This window comes from Chlorocebus sabaeus, chromosome 13 (genome assembly GCF_047675955.1).
Source record: "Chlorocebus sabaeus isolate Y175 chromosome 13, mChlSab1.0.hap1, whole genome shotgun sequence".
In the NCBI taxonomy this organism is placed as follows: domain Eukaryota; kingdom Metazoa; phylum Chordata; class Mammalia; order Primates; family Cercopithecidae; genus Chlorocebus; species Chlorocebus sabaeus.
Window position 1 is genome coordinate 23,563,479 of NC_132916.1, and position 19,450 is coordinate 23,582,928.

At 42.7% G+C, this 19,450-nt stretch overlaps 1 protein-coding gene across 2 annotated transcripts in view; it reads right to left on the reverse strand.

The window, feature by feature from the left end:
- FAXC (failed axon connections homolog, metaxin like GST domain containing) overlaps positions 1 to 19,450 on the reverse strand; it is a 72,007-nt gene that overhangs the window by 13,623 nt on the left and 38,934 nt on the right. The window lies entirely within an intron of this gene.

The following is a 19,450-nucleotide window of genomic DNA, read 5'->3' on the forward strand; positions in this document are numbered from 1 at the left end:
AAGAGTGTCTATTTCTTTGGGCTATTGTGAGGATGAAATGACATAACGTACATTAGCACTCATGATAGCCCCTCCCTTTCTCCAGTCCTTTCCACATCCCATCTGACACTATCAACTTCCTAAGACTTTTTTTTTTTTTTTTTTTTTTTTTTTTTTTTGTGAGACAGAGTCTCACTCTGTTGCCCAGGTTGGAGTGCAGTGGCACGATCTTGGCTCACTGCAAGCTCCGCCTCCCAAGTTCAAGTGAGTCTCCTGCCTCAGTCTCCCAAGCAGCTGAGATCACAGGCAGCCACCACCACGCCCGGCTAATTTTCGTATTTTTAGTAGAGACAGGGTTTCGCCATGTTGGCCAGGCTGGTCTTGAATTCCTGACCTCAAGTGATCTGCCCACCTCAGCCTGCCAAAGTGCTGGGATTACAGGCGTGAGCCACTGCACCCGGCCCTAGGACACTCTTTTAATCATGTCACTCCCTTTCAAACACCTTCCATGGCTTTTGAAATGATTATGAAATGAAGTCCAAACTCAACTTAGAACTTAAAGTGCATTATACATTGCCTCCAACCCAGGTTCCAGCTTTATCCTTCATTCCTCCCTTATCCTAGCAAACCCGGAGGCCACCCCCATTCCCCAGCACACTTTATGCCTCCAACTGTTACACCTTTGCTCATGCTGTGCCCACCCTTTCTCTGCCCCCACAACTTATATGTGCTCACCACTCCTCTCGAATCAATTCTATCCATCCTTCAAGGTCCAGCTCCAGCCTGCTTTCAAAGTTTTCTGGTGGCAACAGGAGCTTTCAGTTCATACAGTCCTGTGTTTACATCTCCCTTTTGCACATATAGCCTTATAGGACTTTAAGGCATTTAATGCCTATTAACCTTCTCAACTATAAAATGAGAAGAATAACTGAGGTGACTTGAGCAGAGCACACAGCAGATATATCCTACCTCTTCTCTCTCAGGCTTCCTGAGTGACATTTTTCCCACAATGCTCCATACACAGTGAGTGTGTGTGTGTGTGTGTGTGTGTGTGTGTGTGTGTGTGTGTGCATTTTATCTTTCCAGCTAAATTGTTAGCTCTTTGAAAGTAAGGGTCAATTCTTGCTTTTATTTAGCAAACCCTTATACCGCATTTACTATATGCCTGGCCTGGTTCTACAGGCTGTACTCTAGGACTATCTACCCCTTTCACCACTCTTGAGTCACAAGCTGAGGAAACTGAGTATCTGATGACAATGCACAGGAGAGACAGGAAGGGGAAATGGTTGGAGGTGGGAACACAAGTTAACAACTGTTACAGCACAAATGAAGCAGGAAGTGATTTTTAAAAATCATTTCTCCTATATATGTCATAAGGACCAAGGAATACCCTATAGTAGGGCAATATGCTGAACCTAACCAAATTGCCTTTTCTGGCGAGGACAATCAAGTCATTCACGTTACAGCCCTTAGTTATTTCCCATTGTCAACCAAATTCTCCATCATTTGAGTCTTATACCATTATCCAAATACTGGGGGGAAATCCAGAGAAAGTACTACCTGGACAGAAATAATAACGAAAAATCAGATACCATAAGAAGTAATTTCTAAGGTGTTACTCCTGGGGTTGCATCCCGCTGGCGCTATGCCTCCACCACACCCCTGCTGGCATTAAGTGAATGCAGGGAGGCAGAGGGAAACTGCACAGAAACTCTCCTGCCATCCTGCTAGGGCAGGAGGGCGTGTTGGCCAGGTGGCCCAACAGTCCTCCCTATGGGATTGTACCAGGCTCAACCCATTCAAAGTCCAAACACCGGACTACCCACATACTGGAAGCCATGAGAGGGCTTCAGGACCATTGTGAGAAGGGCTACACACAGCCTCAGAGAGAAGAAAACAGGATTTTTGTTGTGTATGTGTGTGTGTGTTTTTTTTAAGAGCAACAATGACTTCGTGATCAAAAAAAAAAAAGGAAGAAAGAAAATGTTGCTGTCCTTGAATTACTCAAAAGGACTCTAACGGAAACGCCAGAGTAAAGTCCATAAATTTTGAAGTCTGTTGTGGAATCCAAAGACTTTAAAGGCAAAATGTAAAACATAAATATGAATAAAAATTTGGAAAACCTAAAAATAGAACACACAGGACTTTGATAAAAAGAAAAAATCATTTTAAAAAATCATTTGAACCCACACATCAAATAGTGCATATAATGTTTGGCCAAAATTCGCCACCTGGCTTCAAAATGTTAAAACAGAAGAACACTGAGTTAGTGAGTAAAGAACAAGGCTGAGGATGCTACCACATCTCCCGACTTCTGCCCGATGCTCCCGGTCTCCACAATGTGCCACACTGATCTTCATCTCAGAGATAAAGACCGCATGGAACAGCAGGAGGGTTGAGCTGTGAAAGTTTACAAAAGGATGCTTTCATCAGGAAGAAATACAGAATGCAAAAGGGAAAAGAGAACAGAAATCAGGTGTTTTCAAATGTGCCTGCAAAAATATAGGTGGAATTTAGTATCTGTTTTTTTTTTTTTTTTTTTTTTTTTTTTTTTGCTGAGTAGCAGATATAAAATTATATATGTGTACACACACACACAGGACAGTTACGAATGTCAAGAATACAAAAATATCCCATCATTCAAAAGTCCTCATAGTACCTGATGGCAGAAACCCTTTTTAAATTTTTGTTTTAAAATAACTTTAGATTTACAGAAATGTTGTAAACATAGCACAGTGTGTCTTGTGTGGGTATTTCTGGATGAGATTAGCATGTAAATTAGTGGACTGAGTAAAGCAGATTGTCCTCCCTGAGGTGGGTGGGCCTCATCCAATCAGTTGAAGGCCTGAATAGAACAAAAAGCCTGACCCCTCACCTGAGTAAGGAAGACAGATTTCCTTCTGCCTAACTGCCTTCAAACTGGGACACTGGTCCCTCTGAGGTCTCCACCTTGCCAGTTCATCCTGCAGATCTTGGAACTTGTCAGCTTCCATAATTGTGTGAGCCAACTTCGTATAATAAATCCTAATGGATCGGTTTCTCTGAAGAATCCTGACTAATACACCTTCTCAGGGCATCAGATCAGGGAGCATGTAATATCCTATATCTTATGACTATGATATTAATCTTAACCATGTGGTACAGATGCCATCTGCTAGATTTTTCACTATAAAGTTAAGATTTATTTATTTGTAACTAATAATCTTGACAGAGACACTTTGAGACTTTATAAATATCCTGTTTCTCCTCAAACTTTGGCCTGCTAATTTTAGTGTCCATTGGTGGATGTTATCTGAAGCAAATATTACTGTAGTGTTTGCTTCATTGTGAGTTTCGATTTCTCTCATTCTTTGTATTGATTAGAATTCTACTGTCCTTTCTTTCCCATTTCCTAATGTATTCAATTATTTATTTATGTAAGTATGCACTAATGGATATCTATTTTATTCTATAGGCTATAATTCAATACTCTCATTATTTTGTTGCTCAAATTGTTCTAGCTTTGGCCTTTGGGAGCTTGGCAAAAGAAATTTTTTTTTAAGGAAATCGAATTAGATTTGACTCTGCTTAGAGACAAAGAGGCCAAGTTAAAGGCTTCAGACTGCAGCACTCTTGGGGTTCGCGAAGTGGCCCCGGGTCTCACGACCAGGGGGTTTTGACAAAAGCAGAACACTCAGGACACTTGTGAAGGGCACTGAGGGAGGAGACTTGGGTGATGAGACACTGTGAGCTTCATTTTTGGGAGGTGAACCATCTGGTGACTTCCACAGGACGGACAGAAGCAGCTGAGGGATATGTGGGCACCTGTAACTCCCCTGCCAGCCTCCAAGCTCGGAATGTGAACTGTGAACCACTGGTGAGGGAAAATGAAGATTGAAAACATCAAAGCCCCGGGTGTGAAGGGACGAGGGTACATCAGACCTTCTGAAGTATGCTCCACCTGAGGCCAGCTTCTAAGCGCCCAGAACACCTCCCCAAGGGTGCAGAGCCCTCCTGATGATGAGGGTGAGTCTACATGCTGATAGTAGCAAAGTGACCTCAGGTGCCCAGAGTGACCCAACAGACCTCACGGCTTGGTCTTCAAATGGCAATCAGAGAGCAGAGACCAGGAATGAAATATGAGGACAGTGACTATGCAGCCAGAGGGAGGGGCCATGTGGATCTGGAGAAGAAGAGCCCACAGGGGGAGTGGCTGGTTCTACTGTGCGGCTGGAGAATGACAGTTGGCCCTGGATATCTGTAGAATTTCATATGACCTCTCCTCGTTGTTTAGGCAGCTCCTCCCTGTGAGAAAGGCCATATTGTAGATGAAGGAACCATTGGGACACCCAAGGATGACCAAAAACTGAGTGGAAGTACTAAACCATGAATAACAAGAATGTTAAGGGGTCCTGATGGACATTAGCTCTCTTACACAGACTTGAGTTCACTGTGATTGGACTATGTCATGGATCGTTGGTTCTAAGCCTTTAGTGACCTTGATTAACCCAAGGCTGCTTATCCTGACCACCAACCCTGACCAGCTCTTCCCACATTCTCTTCCACTTCTGTGGCTGTCATGGGCAGCCACAGAGGGTTGACCAGGAGATAAAGGACACAGCAAAGACAAGAGTATGTGGAAGAGGACTGAGCATGTAGACTAGGTCCTTCACCCCCACTGAGTAGTAACTGAGCGGATGGCTGGATGAGCAGGGCAGGGAGAACAATAGAGGACAAAGACGCACAGTTGTCCAGGAAGAATGGAAGCAATATTGAGTCTGAGAAGAGTGTCCAGAATCCAGGCCTGAAGACTTAGGCCCAATTGAGGGACTAGCAAGCTGCAAAGCTGAGGCAAGCTGAACTTGATGAGCAAAGAAACCAAGAGAATAGGAGGGGACAAGCAGAGAGTCACATGCACCTGAAAGTTCCATTGGGGAACGGGGGGCATATGCAGCATAACTGAGGAGTGCTCACAATCCTGGGCTGTTTGCTTGCTGCCTGGCTCTGAGCTGCCTCCTTGGGCAGGATGCATGAGAGCTGACAGTGTGCGACGCTCTCCAGACCTGGGCATGACAAGCTGAGCTCTACCTCCTATGAATGGTCTACTTCAGTCAAACATGTAGGTGCTCATCCTATCCTCCCTGCTCCAAATAACTCCGGCTATCTAAGCCTGACCTTTCCCTTAGGACTCAGACCAAGTCCTACCTCCTCCACTGCATGAAGGCTTCCCACACTGTCCCAGTTTACTGGAACCTCTCATTGTCCACGGCTCTGCTAAATCCCAGAGGGACGTATTGCTTAGAGTGAGGCTACTCAGAGAGTAGTCTAGCAGCACCAGCAGCACCTGAGTGCTAGTTAGAAATTCTCAGATCCCATCAACTGAATCAGAATACTTGGGAATGGGACAACAGAACCTGTGTTTAACAAGCTTTCGGGTCAGGGTTTCTCAAACTTTAGAGGCATTAAAATCATCAGGGAGTCTGCAGTTCTTGGACCAGACTTTGAATAGCACTGTTTCAGGTGATTCTTCTGCACAGTGAAGCTTAAGAAGTACTGGGCTACACTAGAGTATATCATTGGTTTTAAACTTGAGCATGTAGTATAATCACCTGAAAGGCTTCCCCCCCCCCCCCCCCCCGCCTTTTTAGTAGAGATGAGACCTCATTATGTTCCCTAGGCTGGTTTTGAACTCCTGGGCTCAAGTGATCCTCCCGACCTGGCCTCCAAAGTGCTGGGATTACAGGCATACACCACCAAACCAGGCCTTGAAAGCTTTTTAAAAACACTAACTCAAGTCCCTGATCCCAGGAGTTTCTGATTCAGTAGGTACAGAGTGAGATCCAAGAACTGCATTTCTAACAAGAGCCCAAGTAATGCCGATACTGCTGCTCCAGGAACCACACTTTGAGAACCGCTGGTCTAGCTCACACATTAGGTAAATCACACAGCCATCTTGCAGTCCCACCTACGTGTAGGTCCTATCTCCTAATAATTTTTAAACACTTTGAGGGCAAGAAAACCTCCATTTTACTTCTCTGTCCATCTGGCACCTATCACATAGGAAACATCAATTAAGGTTATGATAGCCTTAATTATGTTTGATCTCTGTCCTTTCTCAGAATGTAGACCTATAATAGTGATTAAAAAGTATAATAACGTGCCGGACGCCGTGGCTCACGCCTGCAATCCCAGCACTTTGGGAGGCTGAGGCGGGCGGATCACGAGGTCAGGAGATCGAGACCATCCTGGCTAACACGGTGAAACCCCGTCTCTACTAAAAATACAAAAAAATTAGCCGGGTGTGGTGGTGGGCGCCTGTAGTCCCAGCTATAGGGGAGGCTGAGGCAGGAGAATGGCGTGAACCCGGGAGGCGGAGCTTGCAGTGAGCCGAGATCGCGCCACTGCACTCCAGCCTGGGCGACAGAGCCAGACTCCGTCTCAAAAAAAAAAAAAAGTATAATAACGTGAAAGCATTTTGCAAATTAGGAGGTGCTATTCTAACATAAGAAATTCTTTTATACTCATCTCCAACAGTCAAAACAAGTAATGTGGACAGAACCAGTTCAACCTCTCTCCAAGTATAGGAATCCCTTCTCACACTTTCCTACCAGATACTCACCATCCCAACCCCAACCCTGCTGAAACTTCTCTCTCATAATTTATTGGGCAGGGCAGACTATTCTGTGGTTAGATGTTTCCTTATACTCAAACAAAATAGCCTTAGAACTTCCACCATGCATCTCAGTTCTTTCCTCTGGAATTCACAAAAAAAATTATGGCCATATTTATTCTACCACAACACCCATTCCTAGTCTACACTAACATACTTCTAAGGAAATACTGATCACCTGTTTTCATATATATTATTATGAGATAGTAGACGGAAAGTTTATTTCAGACCACTGGAAACACTACAGAAATGAACTTTTGAATCTCATCTCCTTCCTCCCTAATTCTTTTCCCACTTCCCACTGGTCACTGCCAGCTCCACTTCCACAATTTAGCTAAATTTCCAAATTCTATAAGTGACAAAGGAGACAAGGCTGGCTGTGATATAAAATATAAGTTCAAGGGAGAAACTAAAGAGAATAATCAAAAGATTTTCCAAGACTCATTTCTCTATGAGTCGAAGAGATAAAGTACAATGGGGTGTTTTGCATAGGGTTCCCTATACCTGAGCACTCATGTGATTTATAAGCAGGCAATTATAGTAAAATCAATGTGGACATTATTCATACTTCTAATTGTCCCTCTCTCACCTTTCATTAACTGGAAATTGAAGAAAAATTAAGAAACAAAGATTTTGAGTGCTTTTCCCAAGGAAATAGGAGGTCACGGTAATCTTACCATCCAAGCATCAAAGAGCACACACTTAAAACATTTTTTCTGCAAGTGAATGTCCCAGAGGGCAAAGCTACAGGAAAAATAAAATCTACTTCCTCTTCCCTTATACAACTGATCAGACCCCACTTTGTCAGAAATAATATATAAGACAAGCCACTTCCTTCAAAAAGCCCTTGTTTTCATACAAGCCTACTCTAAAATCACTGTATAGATTGTGATTAGCTCATGATCGCCAATTAGCTCACACTCTGGGAAAAAAATAAAGGTGGGTAGAGAAAATACCAGAAGAAACTCCTTAATTTAATACCTCTTCAGATTTCATTCTAGAAAGCAACTAGATACTCCTGTAACTTTTAATAAGATTTCCTGAAAGAACACACAAAAATGTATCTCTTTTCAGCTCATATGAACTATCTCGACACCTTTCTCACTGGCCACCAATACCACTATCACCCTGTCTCTTTGCTGGTGTCCCAGCTCTTACAATTCCTTATGGATGAAAGCAGGAAGTGTATAAATCCCTGACTCTAAGCAATGGGTTTATGTATACTCCTCTGTACTTCTCCTCTATTAATGTGTCTGAACACCTTCTGAACTCTGGACACTCAGAGAATCCATGGGCATACTTTATAATTTTAGGAAACTTGGGTGAAGGATTTGCACTAGTGTGGAAAGACTTTACACATCTAAATTAGGAAAGTATTCCTCAGGATAAGGCAAATACCTATTCAGGCTCACTTATAATTTAGCATCACTAAGCAGCTCCCGGAAGCCTTGAAGATCTAAAGCTAACATCTCCAACTAAGATATCAGTTTTACTAACTCACTGATGATCAGCCTTCCTGGTTCTCTCCCTTCTTGAAGCTGCTGCAATATTGTTGCTTCTGAGTGACTGCACAATTCAGCAGACATGGTGAGATCTGAGGGCTATAAAAATTATATGAGTCTCTCTCTCCAGTATCACTTTCCCAAATACATCTTCTGAGGATAAAGAAAATATATCACTCAATTCAAACTGCATTCCAAGACAGGCTTTCCCCTCAATTTCATTTCTGTCTCATCTGCCCTGTGCTGGGCAATCAAAGGAACAAGCTGTTCTATCTCATTATTCAATAACGACTATCTGGTAGCCCCCAGATTCTGGTTAATGAAACACCACATCAGAAAGAACACAATGTCATGTTGAAATTTAAGTTCAAATCCTTTTATAAGGAACTTGCCCATCTTTTGAGAAAGCTGAATAGTAGTAGATTCTAGTGGGAGGTTTTGTGTTTGGCCATCGGGGCCAGAAAAGCTCAACTCTGCAGGCAGACTCCACATTCCTGAAGGACCTTTCCTCATTTTATGGATTTAGGCTTCACCTTAGCTGGAATCCAGGATCCTTGACCACTTTCAAACAAGTACATAATTACCAAAAACTGGTAAAAATCTTTAACCACCAGCGCTGTTTAGGACATGCCCAGAGTGGTGAGCTTTGCTCAGATTAACTCGCTAGACACAATGCCTTAGGAGGAAACCAAATTGCATTTGATCTTATATTTAAACATGGAAATCCTAAACCTTCTCAAACCATACATTCATCAGCATGCTGGACATCATGTCAAAACTCTTGTGTGATGCTTCTCTTCAAGTGCAGGACTGAATCTCTATCTTCTACTCTGTGGGAGACCATGTTACTACTCTACTGAATGTGCTTGTCTCTGTGTCCTGACAATTCAATGGTTAAGAATGGCCACAGGCATTGCATGCTTGTACCAAAACACCTCATGTACCTCATAAATATATATGCCTACTATGTACCCACAAAAATTAAAAATCAAAAAATTTTAAGAAGGAGAGAAAGTGAATAAAAACCAGGATGGCCACAGAACTTTCTCCAGTGCACACTTCTTTCTCAAAGATCACTGAAGCCAGAAACAGAAACCTCTTGTGTGCCAAGATCTGTAATCTTGGAATAGATCCTGGTTTCTTCACAGCCAAGATGAGAATACTCCTGCTAAAATCAGAATGGCTAATAATAATAGTCCCTGGAGAGATTGAAAGATAAGATTCTACTTCTACAAGATGTAAAACTTTTTATCTAAATAAATAACTTGCGGCAACTGAGATCGGGTACTTGCCACCCACCATAGAAGGATAAGCTATGACAACCTCTTCTGACAGCTTGGCTTTACTTTGCACAGCCCAGCAGCAGCTGAAAGAAGTGCCTACTGGGATTAATAGGATTGGGGCTATGTAGGTATATTAGTTATTGCTGTCTGCATAATAAATTACCCCCAAATTTTGCAGCTTAGAACAACAGACATGGGTTATCTTGCAGTTTCTGTGGGTCAAGAAACCAGATAGCCTTAGCTGGGTGCCTCTGGCTCAAGGTGTCTCACAGGCTGCAATGAAGATGCCAGCCCTTTGCAGTTATCTCAAGGGTTGACTTGGGGAGGATCTTCTTCCAAACTCACTCACGTGGCTGTTAGTACATCTCAGGTCCTCATTGGTTCGTGGCCAAAGATGGACCTCTCCATAGATCAGTTCACCTCAGAGCTGACTTCTGTCAGAGCAAACAAGTGAGAGGGCAAGAAGAAAAAAGAAAGGATGCCTAAGATAGAAGCCACATTCATTTTGTTATTGAATGTTGGTTCATCCCGATGCTTCTGCCACATTCTACTTGTTAAAAGCAAATCACGGCCAGGTGCAGTAGCTCACATCTGTAATCCCAGCACTTGGGAGGCTGAGGCGGGCGGATCACTTGAGGTCAGGAGTTCGAGACCAGCCTGGCCAAGATGGTGAAACCCTGTCTCTACTAAAAATACAAAAATTAGCCGGGCATGGTGGCGCATGCCTGGGGTCCCAGCTACTCAGGAGGCTGAGGCAGGAGAATCACTTGAACCCAGGAGGCAGAAGTTTCACTGAGCCAAGATCACACCACTGCACTCCAGCCTGGGCAACAGAGCGATACTCTGTCTCAAAAAAATAAAAATGTAAAAATAAAAGCAAATCACTAGGTCCCGCCTACACTCACAGGGAGAGAAATACACAAGAGGCTGCACAGCAGGAGGCAGGGTCACCGTGATCCCTTTTGGGGGCTGCCTACTACAAGAAGAAAACATGCTTATTTCCCAGAGCCACATTCAAAAGTGATTAGGCGTTAAATGTCATGATATCTGTAATTTACTTTAAAATACTTCTGTACAAAAAAAAATATGTAAAGCAAATATAACAACATGTTAACTATTAAATCTAGGTGGTGATTATAAAGTTGTTCATTGTACTGCTCTTTGACTTTTCTGTTTGAAGAATTTGATCATAAAAAATCAAAACTGCCTGATCTTGTTCACTTATAGTGGGGTCAATGGGGAAAAAAAGTATATTAACTATGCTAAATTTTAAATTATGATATTTGGGAGACATCCTCCAATGTATAAATAGGCAATGCTAAATAACCTCTCTGACAAGTGAACTAAGTCCTCTGGGACCTATTTGGTACCTATATGCCCTGACGGTCTCATCAAAATGTTTTCCTCTTGTGATTTTGTCTAGACTGTATATTTGGTGAGGACAGAAGTCACACCAGACGATGAACTCTACTTGAACACTAGGACTACATCCTAGTACTCAGCCCAGTGCCCAGTATACTGTAGGTATTCAGTAAATATACTTACTTTTAGTAAATGGCAACTATTTATAATACCTTTCCCTTAAATATTTTAGACCAAAATTATCTCTTTCAATACTTGATGGCATGGAACTCCAAGGTCTAGAAATCTGGGGTTCAACCAAGGACATGTGTAGGTGCTTGAGTTAAAAGTTCATGAAGAGGTATTCTGGCCTGCCCCATACTACTCTAACACACTGCCCCAGGAGGGCAAGATGACCTTCTAACCAGGCAGCATGGCAAGTCAGGCCCTTATGTTCTCTTAAGAGAATGTCCAAGGTTAGACCACCTAGTGTCTAATGCAACAAGACTTCTCTTTTACCAAAAACATGGGAGAGCTATACCTCTGGAGGTCACCAAAATACTAAATGTAAAACAGTTTCATTCAAGACTTGTCATGGCTTGCCCTCTCTCCCACAAAAAATAACTTGTATTAGAAAGAAGGTCTAAGAGGTGCCTGTGCTATGGTTGTAAGGTAAGTTAACAAAACCTCTAGGCTCTTTAAGCTCTACCTCTATAATAAATTTGATCAGAAAAAAATACATAGGAGCTATATTAAAGTAGATCTTCAAAGAAATGCTTTTGGAACTTCAACATTCAATCCTGAGCTTTTATTAAGAAAGGTTTTTACAAATGTTTATATTTGCCGGGCGCGGTGGCTCACGCCTGTAATCCCAGCACTTTGGGAGGCCAAGGTGGGCGGATCACGAGGTCAGGAGATCAAGACCATCCTGGCTAACACGGTGAAACCCCGTCTCTACTAAAAATACAAAATATTAGCCGGGTGAGGTGGCGGGCGCCTGTAGTCCCAGCTACTCGGGAGGCTGAGGCAGGAGAATGGCATGAACCCGGGAGGTGGAGCTTGCAGTGAGCCGAATCGCGCCACTGCACTGCAGCCTGGGCGACAGAGCGAGCCTCGGTCTCACAAAAAAAAAAAAACAAAAACAAAAACAAATGTTTATATTCAAAAAACACGGTCAGCCAGGTGTGGTGGCTCATGCCTGTAGTCCCAACACTTTAGGAGCTGAGGTGGGTGGATCACCTGAAGTCAGGAGTTCGAGACCCGCCTGACCACATGATGAAACCCCATCTCTACTAAAAATACAAAAAAATTAGCAGGGCGTGGGGGCGCACACGTAATCCCAGCTAGTTGGGAGGCTGAGGCAGGAGAATCGCTTGAACCTGGGACATGGAGGTTGCAATGAGCCAAGATCACACCATCGCGCTCCAGCCTGAGCAAAAAGAGAGAAACTCTGTCTCAAAAAATAAAAAATAAAATAAAATAATTTTTAAAAAAAACACTGTCTACAAGGAAACCCACTCTCCCTTATGTAACATCCATGGAAGAATCTTCTCCTAGAATTCAGGACCAAGAAAAAAATTGTCCCCATTGAAGAATTTGAGTGTCTCCTTTTCTTAGAAAATAAACACAAACTCCACGTTTCCCTTTTTGCCTTAGTTGCCAAATGCTCAAAGTTAAATTGCACCTAATCTCAGGAACTAGCTCATTCCAAAAGTGTATTTTTTCTTACAGGCTTCTGAAACTTTTCTATTAATGTTTTATAATATATTGTCCTGTCTTATATGTATTATAACACTGTGGATTGCCTCAACTGACCTTGGGAAGTTAGTATTCATTCAGCAAATAGCTGAGTGATTACTGTTTACTAGGCCTTCTGTTAGAGACCAGGACTAGAGGGAAGCCAGTCAATTCCTTCAGGATGACAATGTCCACAGGCAAGGTTATTGGAAAGTGGGGGAGGGCAGGAAGAACCCAGACAAGTAGAACACAGCACTCCCTCTATGGAAGGACATGCTCAGCGAAACGGCACAGAAGAGAAGCACCTCTAACACAGCCCAGGGATGTTGGGGGAGGTTAGGGAGAAACTTAAGAAAGTTTCTGAGTAAGTGGAAATAAGTCTTGAGAAACTGTGAAGTGAAGCAAAGCAGGGGAAATAGCTTGTGCAAAGGCATGAAGTTGCAGAACAGCACAGTGGACTTCAGGGAACAAGGGTAATTTGGTGTGGCAGGAATCAAGGTGCATACGGGAAGAAGTAGAAGATGAGGTTGGAGATGTGAGAATTATGTGGAAAAAAGAGTTTGAATGTTAGCCTAAGAGGAACTGAGAGCCTACAGCTCTAGTCTCCATTTCAAAGTAACCACTCTTAGTGTTAAAAAACAAAACTGGAGGTTGGGACATCAGTTAAGAAACTGTGGTTAAAATCCAGGCAAGAGACATCAGGTGTTTTACTATGGTTGTGGGGTAGAAAGGAGGTAGCAGATTCAGGTACCTGGTGAGTACCCCGGTGATGAATTATAGCCATCTGTTCGGTAAGCAAGCACTTACTGAGCATCTGGCTCTACAGCCAGACTCCCAGGGCCAGGCCTGACCCCCACCCCTTATTAGTCATGATCTCAGGTAAGCTAATTCACTACAATGTACCTCAGTTTCCTCATTTACAAACCAGGCATAATAATACTAATGATAATAATAGTACCTACCCTCATACGCCTTTAGTGAAAATTAATGAGGACAATTTCTACCTCATTTAACTCTCACTAAACCCATGAGAATACAGGTATTGTTATATCACCATATGAAAAAAATATATAGTAGGTATTTTATATTATACATATATGTGTAATACATATTATAACATATATATACGTTATATATAGTTTTGAGGGTAGGTATAGTATACATAAGGGTATATATTATATATTGCATTACTGTTTGCCTAAGCACACTGTAAATACTCCATAAATGTCAGTTCTTATCAATATTAATCAATATTATTTTGACTATTTGCAAGACACGGCTCTGGGTGAGTGGGATACAGTGACAAAAGGAACAATGTCACTGCTCTCACGGAGTTTACATCACATGAAGAGACAATAAGCAAATCAATCAATCAATTTTTACAAAGCAGCCAATGATCAGGGCTATGCAGAGAATTAAAGCAAGGTGATGCGATAGAGGGTGGCTGGCAGCTACATTAGAGTGGGTGGTCAGGGAAGGCCTCCCTGTGGAAGTGCTATTTACACAGAGACATGAATGTCAAGCAGGATCGAGCAGGTAAAGATCTGGAAGAACAGAATTCCAGGCAGGGGAAGAGTCAAGGCATAGGCCTGAAAGTCAAAATAAGCTTGGAATGTCTGTGAGGCAGAGAGAACAGTGTGGTTAAGATACAGCAGGCAAGGGCCGGGGGCTACAAAATGAGACTGGAGAGGTCAGGCAGTACAGGGCTTTGAAAGCCCAGTGGAAATGATGCAGAAGGAGCCCTCGGGAATGACTTCTGGCATCCAGCTGGAGCAACTGGATGGACGGTGCCACCATTCACGGAGAGAGGTCGCAGGGAACGCTGGGTTGGTGGGAAGATGAAGAGTTCTGTGGTAGGATGTGCTGAATTTCTGCAGGCTCTGGGACATCTGAGTGAAGATCTAGAAAACAGCTGGGATCCAGGAGAGTTATTATATGTGGGAGTGTGCGGAGATAAATATGTGGGAGTATGCAATGTGAGATGAACAGGGCGGGGGCTGGAATCCTGGGAATCACTGATACATTTAAGGAAAAGCAGGGATGAAGGATCAGAGAAATCCAATACGTAAGGTAAGGGCTAAAAGGTGTTCAGCAACGACTTCTGGCTTCTCCTAGACTAGGCTGAAATTTAAGCTCTACCATTTACAAGCTGGGTGTCCCTGGGCAAGTTACCTGTTTGTGCCTAAATTTCCTCATGGATAGGATCGTTGTGAGCATGAAATAAGTTAATACCTGAAAAGCTCTCAGAATAGTGCTGGCATGGAGTTAAGTGCCTGCATGTGTTAGTAGTTGCTACATCCAATAACTGGGGATCACCTGAAACCACAAGACACTAATGTGTCATCAAGAGGGAGCTGGGAATCTCCGGAGCTGAAAAGGTGGGATAAAGCCTCCAGAGAAGAAAGCCTGTCTTTGTAGTTTAATACACCCAAGAAGTCTCATTTCCATTAGCATTACAGCAGAGAAGAAAGGCTCCTCGGTTCCTCTCTCTCCAGTAGAAGCTTCCTACTTCCAAAAGGCCAAAACAGAATAGGGAGGCTTTTGAATGGTAGCCTTTCAAGAGCAACTAGTAGCAGATCTGGGAGTCAGGATGCAGTGGCTCTTAGAGTAAAATGGGAGGTAAGGGAAGAGCATTGGCTACGTTTTAAATACGCTTTTGTGTGAAGGGAAAGCAGGAGACAGGACAGAAGTGGGTGGTGTCTTTAAAGATAGGAGACTTAAAGAGATAAGAGTTAAAGACAGGGAAGATACTTTGTACTCAAAGGCCTGAATGGAGAGAACAATGAGGCGATGGGGCTGACTCCCAGATGGTTGAGGTGAGTGAGAGGCTGGGGCACCGACGGGGAATACTACGGAGAGAGTGGCTTCCATGACGGAGCTCATGCTTGACCGAGTGGAAGGGAAGTCAATATGGGAAGGGGCTAATCCACTGTGGTGGCAGTGGGGAGGTCTAGAGGCAGGCAGAAATCAAGCATGGGGTGTTGCAGGCTAAGCAGGAGTGCATTTACAGGCTGTGAGGGCAAGGTCAGGGGTCAGAGAGCCCCATGAACCAGTTAAGTCTGGAGCTGGCCTATGGGAGAGGGCGGCTTAATGGAAAGAGTGAGGTAACTGCAGGGCTGAGGCTCACTGCTGTGAGGTGGGGGACAAAAGGTTCACACAAGCACCGCGATGCCTACAGTGGATAGGGATTGCCGCAAAGAGGATGAGCCTAAGTCAGTGTACCTCCACATAAACCTTTACGATTCCATGTGACTCTCAGGAAATATTTCCCTCAAACATCAGAGACAACACTGTGAAATAAAATAGATCAAATGACATTAAAAAAAACAAAACAAAAAAAAAAAAACCTCAACATTCACTGGAAAAATGGATAAAGGATTGGGACAAATCACAGGCAATACATAATTAGAAAAATCCAGGCCAGTCACAGTGGCTCACACCTGTAATCCTAGCACTTTGGGAGGATGAGGCAGGTGGATCACCTGAGATCAGGAGTTCGGGACCAGCCTGGCCAACATGGTGAAACCTCGTCTCTACTAAAAATACAAAAATTACCCGGGCATGGTGGCAGGCACCTGTAATCCCAGCTACTTGGGAGGCTGAAACAGGAGAATTGCTTGAACCCGGGAGGCGAAGGTTGCAGTGAGCCAAGATCAGGCCATGCACTCCAGACTGGGCAACAGAGCAAAAAAAATAAAAAAATAAAAAATAAATAAAAAAAAATAAAAACACTCCATCTCAAAAAAAAGAGACAGAAAAATCCAAAAAAGAAAAATATTTATTCTTACAAGCGATTAAGGAATCAGAAGAATCAGAAAATAGAGAAACCTTAAGATATCAGTTTACAATGAATAAAGTGGTAACCATTTTTGAGTAGTAAGATCTGATACTGGTAAGACTTCAGTGACATTGAAGCCTCAATCTTTTACTGGTCACTTTGTAAATTTGTGCATCTTTTGGAAAGCACCATGGTGATGCCTAGGAACACACCTAACAATGTGCATAATCCTTCACCCAGTAATTTCACTCCTATGAACTTATCTCAGGGAAATTATTCCTCAGAAGTAATGCATCCAGACCTGGAAGAGTCATCTATAATACAAAAAAAAAAAAAAAAAAACTGGACTAATGTTAAAGGAATCAATACAGGTACTTTCCAACACAATTAAACATTATGTAGCTATTAAAAGAGATAAACTTTTAAAATATGTCAATACAGAGAAAAATGTTTAGTGTTTGCTTTTAAAAAATAAACAGGATACAAAGAGATGTGTACATCAAAAATTAAATTTCATAAAAATATGTATGTGGAAAGTATACAGAAATAGAAAATAGTTACTGAGTTAGGTGACAGAATAATGAAATATACCTACTTTTTTTCCAATTTTTAAAATTTTGGTTTATTATACAAGTTGAATCATTTAAATAAATAGAAATAATTTGTTAGGTTGACCAAGCACCAAACAATTGACAATGTATTACAATATACCAGGTCATCACTTATCTATAATTCCTCCTGAATTGTATCCAGGCAAATCAGCCCAGCAGAATACACACTGGGAGAACTTCCACAGCTGGCAACTTAGGGGTGGGGACGAAAGGGAGATGCTAAGACTTCCCATTCTATATTCATCTCTAACACATAAACACACCTAAGGGATATGTACTCATAAAGACTTTTTAAAGACTATTGTCTACATGATGCTATCTTGTGAGGGGTTTTTTTTCTCTTATTGTAATCATTCAGTAATTGGAACCCTGAACTTTAAGCACAAAGTCAAAGTCGCTTTTCTCAGGGGAAGAAAAAGCTAAAATATACCCAGATAAAGACCCAGGATAGAGACCAGATAGAGACCGTCAGAATTGTACCAACCCATTTGTATTGCTAAATAAGCCACAAGGATTTCTAAGAACTCGGTATTTATTAGCATTTAATTTTATTCTGCTAAAACTAATTCTTTCGTTTTCATGCTTTCATTTGATTATCAACATAGTTCTACCAATTCACATAGCAACAAGGAAAATGGAAAACAAATAAACCACAATTCAGGACCTCCACTGCCTGGTCCCCATAAGAATTGCCAACATGGATGGGGCCTGGTCCCACAGTCCCTGGCTATTGAAAGATACCAGGCCCTCCGCCCTCTGGAAGTCTGGAATGGAGGGGCTGAGTGAAAAGAAGAGTTAATGCTTTCTGAGTGTATGATCTAATGGTCCCTTCCATTAGAGAGCAGTGAGCACCTTAGAGTTATTGAATAATAAGTAAAGACCTGTCAGAGTAAATCACTTCCACTTCAATAGATGAGCACAGGACTCCGGTATGCACTTGTAAGAGGGTGAGACACTCACCAGAATGCAATCAATACAGGTAAAGTTAGAATTTATGGTTTCAGGTCAAATTATTATTCTTCTGGCATGTGACTTTAACAAACCACCAAAGTAAACACACAGAAATTCTACTGGAACAGAAGAAAAGCACTGTCATTTGCTGAGTGGCCTCAGACCCATTCCCTAGCCCTTCTGAACCCCATCTGGCCGTCTCATCTGTACATTAACTCACTCTCGGGGCTGTTGTAAGACCAGAGTTATCTTCAAGGTGCTACTAAAAATAGCATCTAAAATTTACCCACACCAAAAAAGTCTACTGTCTAGGCAACTGGTTTTTGACATGGAAAGAAGGGCTGGGCTATGTACCATGCAGACAGACCGAGCAAAAGTAACCTTTCTGGCAAAACTGTGAAGTAGGCCTGATTTGTTCTAGATTTTATCACCTCCTCTATAAAAGACTACAATGTTCTCCCATTTGGTGCCTGCCGAAACCAAGGCACATTGACCTCACATGGCCCTTCCCTCCTCTATCCCTGTCCTATATTGGGTTACAGACACATTTGAATTACCTGGTGAGTTTTAAACTACCTTTTCCCAGACCTCTTTCCCAGAGGCTGAATTATCTGTTCTGGCGTGGTACCCGCATAGCTGTGTTTTAAAAGCACCACCCTCCCGCTCCACACCTCCCTGGGTGATTCTAAATGAGCAGTCAGGGCTGAAAGCCACTGTTCAAGACAGTCCCCTGTAGTTTAGAGAATGCTTAGAATCTGCAATAGGAAACACTGTTTTGAGGTTCGAGATCATTTCTTTTAATGTCTATGGTGTTTTTTCTTTTATCTGTGTATTTTATCTTTCTAGCTAGATTGACAGGCATAATTACTTCCATGTCTTCATTTTTCTTCTCTGATCTCTGTTCCCAGTTACTCAGCGTATGCTAAATGTGCTAACGTGTGTGTAGATATTCATCCTTTTCCACTGCCTGGTTCTGAAGGCTTTTTCCCTTCACTTCCATAGGAGGTAAGAGAGTGTGGCCGCTGCGTTGTAAGCAAGCAGCTTCTAGCCAAGACTTGAAGGCCTAATGTGGAGATGACGTGGGCATCTCTATGAGGTGCTGTTGCATGATCTAATTAGAGTAGGAAGAGCAGATATTAAAATAGCCTATCCCCAAGCTTTCTTAAAAATAATTTTGGCCGGGCGCCGGTGGCTCACGCCTGTAATCCCTGCACTTTGGGAGGCTGAGGCGGGCGGATCACGAGGTCAGGAGATCGAGACCATCCTGGCTAGCACGGTGAAACCCTGTCTCTACTAAAATACAAAAAAAAAAATTAGCCGGGCACGGTGGCGGGCGCCTGTAGTCCCAGCTACTCGGGAGGCTGAGGCAGGAGAATGGCACGAACCCAGGAGCGGAGCTTGCAGTGAGCCGAGATGGTGCCACTGCACTCCAGCCTGGGCGACAGAGTGAAGACTCCGCCTCAAAAAATAATAATAATAATAATAATAATAATTTTGCTACTGTCCAAGTAAAAAGAGAAAAAACTGTAAATGAAGTGGAAGATTCATTGTTCAAAGCATAGATTTAACAACAAGGGATGTAGAGTAGTGCCATAAACACGGATCCTTTAAAGCACTGA